Raw genomic sequence first — 7,115 nt, forward strand, 5'->3', positions numbered from 1 at the left:
AGCCAGGAAAAGCCTGAGGTGAACACAACAGTTCAAAGCCCTGTGTTACCAGATCCAGACTGTGACCTGCAGCTGCTCTCCTATAGTCCTCATATATCTCAGAGCAAAGATGAGGAAAACAGGACCAGCGAAGACTCCAGGTGGACCACGGCTGAAGAGCCAAAACAAACCATGAAGCAGAACCATCCTAAATGTCAGACTGGGAACGTAAACAGCCCAGCAGAGTCAGCAGTGGACTGTGATACAGACACAGGTGCTAAAACATCTGCATGTAACACAGGTGAACAACAGGGAAATATCAAGGTAGACATGACAGGGCACTCCACAATCAATCCTAATGACACCCCAAATGTTGGCTTGGCATGTGGGAAAGGGTCCAGAGGGCATCGCTTCTCATTGGCTGACAATAAAAGTGACACAGGAGCCAGATTGTTTATCTGTGAATCATGTGGGAAAGATTTCAAACGGTCAACCTTACTGAAAAAACACCTCAGAGTTCACACATGTAAGAGATCACATGTGTGTAAAACATGTGGGAAAACCTTCAAAAGAAATTCTAAATTAAAAGTCCACATGAGAGTTCACACAGGTGAGAGACCATTTGTCTGTGAAACATGTGGGAAAACTTTCAGCATAAATTCAACATTAAAAATCCACATAAGATCTCACACAGGTGAAAGACCATATTTGTGTAAAACATGTGGGAAAGCCTTTACAGAAGGTTCTCCATTGAAACCCCACATGTGAATTCACACAGGTGATAGACCATTCATCTGTAAAACATGTGGGAAAGGCTTTATAGATTGTTCTTCATTAAATATCCACATGAGAGTTCACACAGGTGAGAGGCCATATTTGTGTAAAACATGTGGGAAGACCTTCAAACGACTTTCTGCATTAAATGATCACATTAGAGTTCACACAGGTGAGAGGCCATATTTGTGTAAAACATGTGGGAAAACCTTTCTACAAAGTCATGACTTGATTATCCATTCAAGAGACCACACAGGGGAGAGACCATATGTCTGTAAAACATGTGGGAAAGCCTTTAAAGATTGTCCTTCATTTATTGTCCACATGAGAGTTCACACAGATGAGAGACCATATTTGTGTATAACGTGTGGGAAATCCTTCAAACGAGTTTCTGCATTAAATTATCACATTAGAGTTCACACAGGTGAGAGACCATTCGTCTGTAAAACATGTGGGAAAGCCTTCAAAATAAATTCTGCATTAAATAAACACATGAGAGTTCACTCAGGTTAGAGGCCACATGTCTGTGAAACATGTGGGGAAACCTTCAGCCAGAATTGTGAGTTAGTGCAACACATGAACACCCACAGGAGTGAAAACATCCAGATTTGCCAACATGAGAGTTCAGATATTGCTGCAGCTTCTTCATCTCATTGCGAAGAGTCAAAATAAATGTTTCAATTTTTGATTCCTGCCAGATGTTCACTCTTTAGTCTTAATAATAAACTTTTTTACGATGGAACAAACCTGCAACACAGAGTCTTTATCGTTTCAAAATAAAGTACTGGTAATAAAAGAAAAACGATTGATAATATCTCCATGTCAGCAGTCTGTGAGTGTGTGGTGCTCAGCAGGTGTTGGCTGGAGGCAGTTAGAACCTTTTGTTTTGAACAGCACAAACTGGATACTATAGACAACTCTCCAGCTCTCAGGCTGGGTGATTCCATTGCCTTTGAGCCACTTGCTGCATCCGTCTGAACCTTAGTTGCATGATACAGACCCTTAAAGGCCCGGATGGCCCCAAAATCCAATGTGCAACCTTTGTTGACTGTCCGGAGGAGAGACCAGAGACCTCTGGATAGCTGTTACAGCTGGTCCAGCTTACCCAGGACCATTGTTTACAGAATGGCACTATGCGGGCTGCTGCTCGCAGGACCCACAACCTGTAGGACTTGGCTGCTTGGCTTCATACGCCGTCAGCAGTATCCCGAGTCACCACCGAGATCATTGAATGGTCACTTAGGAGGGATCAGTGAGCCACCAAGTCCAAGGAAAAGACAACAGAGTGGTTCAATGCAGCCGGAGAGCCAACTACGGAAAAGAAGGCTGAAGCTGGACACACTCAGGTGAAGGCTAAACAGGTCTAAATCCCACTGTAGTCTGAAGGTGACCATCACCTTGATGCCTGCAGGAAGTTCGGGAAGCTGACCGCTGATCAGATTGTGAAGTGGCTCAAGGAAGGCAAGCAGTCCTGGAAGTATGATCGCCAGTACACGGAGGATGGATGCACCCTCAATTGACTTTGTAAGACTTGTCAGGAAATGCACTTTACTGGACTGTACGAGCAATTCCTGGACACCAGTAGACAGGTGTACGCAATCTGTCTCCCCACTGTGGTGATACACTGCGGTGATACAGACATTGTTCGAGGTGATACAGACATTGTTCGAGGCTCTCTTAGGATTCCATTGGGTAACGTATTGCGTCACTTCCTGTTTACTCAGTATAGTTTGTTGGTACACTGTACACAGTGTTTGTTGAATTAACTTTATTTAAAATTAAATACTTGGGCAATTCTAGTTACTTGGAGCCTCACCATCTGTCTCACCCTGTATCTGTTCAGTGTGTGAAATGTTTAGTTACTCTTCTGCCTCCTCTAGTGAAGGAAATATGTGCAGAAAATGTAGTGTGTTTATTGCTCTGGAGGCGAGACTCAGCAAGCATGAGACACGGTTCCGCAGCTTGGAGTTGTCTGGAGTTGCATCAGGTAGCCAGGAGAAGGTAGCTGCTGCGGAGCTGCCTAGCATAGCTACAGCTAGCTGTTCACAGGAAGCGTTACCCAAACCAAAGGCCCAGGGTGCACCACCAACCACTTCCCATTGCTAACTGTTTTACCGACTCAGTGACTCACCCGCTGAGAAATCGACTCTGGTAATTGTCGACTCTGTTCTGTGCTATGTGAAGCTGACGCCAGCGACCATAGTTAGGTGCATTCCAGGGGCCAGAGCGAGCAACATAATAGCCAATCTAAAGCTGCTGGTGAAAAGTAAACGTAAATTCAGTAAAGTTATTATTCACGTTGGAGCAAACAACACCTGGCTTCGCCAGTCGGAGGTCACCAAAATTAACATGGAGTCGGTGTTCATTTATGCAAAAATGAGTCCAGACTCCGTAGCATTCTCTGGTCCCCTCCCCAATCTGGCCAGCGATGAAATGTTTATTTGCATGTCATTGCTGGCAGTCACGGTGGTGCCCCCAAAACCAGGTGTCTTTTGTAGACAACTAAAACAGTTTTTGGGGAAAACCTGGTCTGATTAGGAGAGACGGTGTCCATCCCACTAGGGATGGTGCCTCTCTTATTTCTAGTAACTTGGCCAATTTTATTAGACGCAAAGTGACCTGACAAACCAGGGTCCAGACCAGGATGCAGAGTTGTAGTCTTACACACCTCTCTGCTGCTTCCATAGAACCCTCATCCACCAATCAGAATCAGAATCAGGTTTATTGCCATTGTTCATGTAATACACAGTATTACACAAGCTAGGAATTTGTCCTGGTGTGACGCTGCGACATTCAACATAAAAAAGACAACATTAGAATAAGATAAATAAAATAAGACATATGTACAGTATATATATAAATAGTAAGAAATAGTGCAGGTCAATGCAGGAGTAATGTGATGTTCGTGAGTCCGACTGGCTGCTGTACATGGTGCTTAAGTGATAAGTCACTTGGTGTTCAGCAGCCTGATGGCAGAGGGGAAGAAGCTGTTCGTGTAGCGGGAGGTTTTGGTCCGAATGGACAGTAGTCTCCTGCCTGAGGGGAGGGGGGAAAACAGTCCATGACCAGGGTGGGAAGGGTCGGCCGTGATCCGACCTGCACGCCTCCGGGTCCTGGAGATATACAGGTCCTGGATGGATGGAAGCCTGCAGCCGATCACCTTCTCGGCAGCGCGCACGACGCGCTGCAGCCTTAGTCTGTCCCTGGCGGTGGCACCAGCATACCACACGGTGATGGAGGAGGTGAGGATGGACTCGATGATGGCCGTATAAAACTGCGCCAACATCCTGGGAGGCAGTTTGAGCTTCCTCAGCTGCTGTAGGAAGAACATCCTTTGCTGGGCCTTCTTGATGAGGGAGCTGATGGTTGGCTCCCACTTAAGGTCCCGGGTGATGGTGGTGCCCAGGAAGTGGAAGGAGTCCACGATGGTGATGGGGGAGTCCATGAGGGCAAGGGGGGGCAAAGGGGCTGTGACTTTCCTGAAGTCCACAATCATCTCCACTGTTTTCTGAGCGTTCAGCTGCAGGTTGTTGTGTCTGCACCAGGACACCAGTCGAGCCACCTCCCTCCTGTAGGCAGTCTCGTCTCCATTGGAGATGAGCCCGATGAGGGTGGTGTCATCCGCAAACCTGATCAGCTTGACAGACTGGTGGCTTGAGGTGCAGCGGTTTGTGTACAGGGAGAAGAGCAGGGGGGAAAGTACACAGCCCAGGGGTGATCCAGTGCTGATGGTGACAGAGTCCGAGACAGTCTTCCCCAGCCGCACATACTGCCTCCGATCCGTCAGGAAGTGAGTGATCCACCTGCAGAGGGAGGCAGGCACACTAAGCTGGGACAGCTTGTCCTGTAATAACATATGAACAACAATAACATATTTAACACTATAGAGGTAGTCTCTGTTCCACGGTTAAACGTTCACCAAGCACAGAACAAGGGAGCGGTCAATCACCATAATTTTATTAAAATTAATTCATTTAAAATTAATTCCAATAATTAATTGGAGAAACTAATGTCAGAATTAAATGTCGACTATTAAATATTACATCTATTTTGTGTAAATCCCTGATCATGACATTGATTTATTTTGTCTTACTGAGACCTGGCTTCAGGAGGAGGAGTATGTTAGCTTAAATGAATCTACTCTTCCTACCCATCTTAATCATCATATTCCTAATGTTACTGGTTGAGGAGGGGGAGTGGCAGCAATCTATCACTCCAAGGTATAAATTAATCCTAGACCAAAACGTGGTTCCAGTTCATTTGAAAGCCTGACTCTTGGAATCACCCATCTGAACCGGAAGACAGAAAAGCCACTTTTGTTTGTAGTTGTATATTGGCCCCCGGCTGGGCCACATTCAGAGTTCCTATCTGAGTTCTCTGACTTCTTATTATCGCTTCTGAGAATGATTTCGACGACATTTCGTGACCTCGACGTGATCTGCTCCAGAGGAGAGTAGGACAGGCATCATGGGTCTGGATCGACCGGTTCTCGGCATCATTCTGAAAGGGCCCGATTATAAGGTGAGCACTGCCTATTAAATCGAAAGTGCTGAATGATGTCAAGTGAACCGAGTTGATCGTTAAATTTGAAAACGAGTAAAGAGAGGCGTTTGGCCGTTTTGACCGAGAAGTAACAAAGTGATCAAAACCCTCTAACACCGGGCCAAAGAAATACCCACCACATCCCAAGGCAGGAAGAAGGAACAGGACCACATTAAGACAGCTGGGCCTTCACCAAGACCTCAAAAAAACGAGACCCCAGTAAAGAGGAGGAGGAAATGTGAAAAGGAATTTGAGTGTGAAATGTAAATTGAGTGCAAAGGGAAGGGTTGAAATGGAAATTTAGGAAGGGTGTGGTGGCGACTGGGAGAGCAGATGAGTCCATTTGGCACCTCGTGCATTTACAGGAAACAAAGGCGCCCTGAGGTTCAAAGGAGACCTGCGTCAAACGACTGAGGGGGAAGGACATTCTCAGACATTCAACTTCTTGCGCCAGCCGGAACACATGCTGTGAAGGCACCAAACACATGCGGTGTATGCAGCGTACACATGCTGTGAAGACGTCCTGTGTCCTGTGCACGCAGCGCACACATGCTGTGAAGACGTCCTGTGTCCGCGCCTCGGAAGCGGGCCTTCAGCTATATAAGATCAGAACTGTGTATGCTTTGTTAGAGTTGAAACAGAGCAACCCAGTAAAACCCTGCGTGAATCAACAAAAGACACAAACACAGGTACCTTGCAAGGGAGAGCGAGCAGCAGTTCACTCTGGAACACCCTCCGTCGCTCTGCTGCTGCTCTGCAAACCTCCTTTCTTTATTCACATCAGCTCATTATCCTTGTGGAATTTTCACCTCCTCCCAAGATGCTTTTAGGGTTTCAGATAACAATCTCACAGTAAATCTGGTGCTCTGGACAAGTGTACTAAATCGAGAGAGGTGAAAAACACAGTTTCTTCTTCATGTACTTAGGTGCTAAACATACAAATGCATTTAAATGATAACAATATAATAATTATTCTCACAGCTTAATAGAGATCTCTCTGCATGCTTCCGTGCATGTATCCTGACCGACTGACAGGAATAAACCATGTCCTACGCAGTAATTTAGATTCATTGTTTACTTCTCCAAACGGCTAAAATTCCGCGACAGAGAAACAAACGCCACAGCATTAAGATCCCCTATCTGTTTGCGGTCTCTGAGAATTTTAGTAGGATCCCCCAAAAACATGACATACCTGTGCAGTTTAAACTAAGCAACACTCTCAGACAGGAGCTGATACAAGGACAAGACACCAATACCTAAACAATCTAATGTCGTTTATGCTGTACAGTGCCAGGAGGAATGCAAGGAACTGTACATTGGTGAAACCAAACAACCTCTCCACAGAAGAATAGCACAACACAGACGTGCCACCTCTTCAGGTCAGGAATCTCCTTACACCTAAAGGAGAGCGGGCACTCCTTTGAGGACAGCCAAATACGGGTAGTGGCCAGAGAAGATGGTTTGAGAGGGGTGTCAAGGACGCCATCCATGTCAAATTGGAAATCCCATCCTTAAACAAAGGTGGTGGGCTAAAGAACTTCCTATCACCCACATACAAAGCAGTCCTCCACTCCTTCCAACAACAAACCAAACATTCACACCATTTCAGGAGACCTTCTGACACACCACCATGTGATGAGTCAGTTTCAGTTGTCCCCAGCAGACAAAAGAGAGACACACCAACTGAAACTAGGTGAACGACCCTACCAACAGCCATGACAACGACTCTCAGGTGGCCAACCAGATCATTAGCATACTAATGGTCCACAAGGCCTATATTTTTAAGCTCTGTCCCCACTGAGTTCAGAAATGAAGAAGCC

General features: G+C 46.0%; 1 pseudogene; it reads left to right on the forward strand.

Annotated features, from left to right (window-relative positions):
* Nucleotides 1–252: 252 nt before the first annotated feature.
* LOC105418931 (zinc finger protein 239-like) lies at nt 253–1,502 on the forward strand (annotated as a pseudogene).
* The last annotated feature ends 5,613 nt before the right edge of the window (nt 1,503–7,115 follow it).

Source organism: Takifugu rubripes, chromosome 3 (assembly GCF_901000725.2).
Source record: "Takifugu rubripes chromosome 3, fTakRub1.2, whole genome shotgun sequence".
Classification (NCBI taxonomy): Eukaryota; Metazoa; Chordata; class Actinopteri; order Tetraodontiformes; family Tetraodontidae; genus Takifugu; species Takifugu rubripes.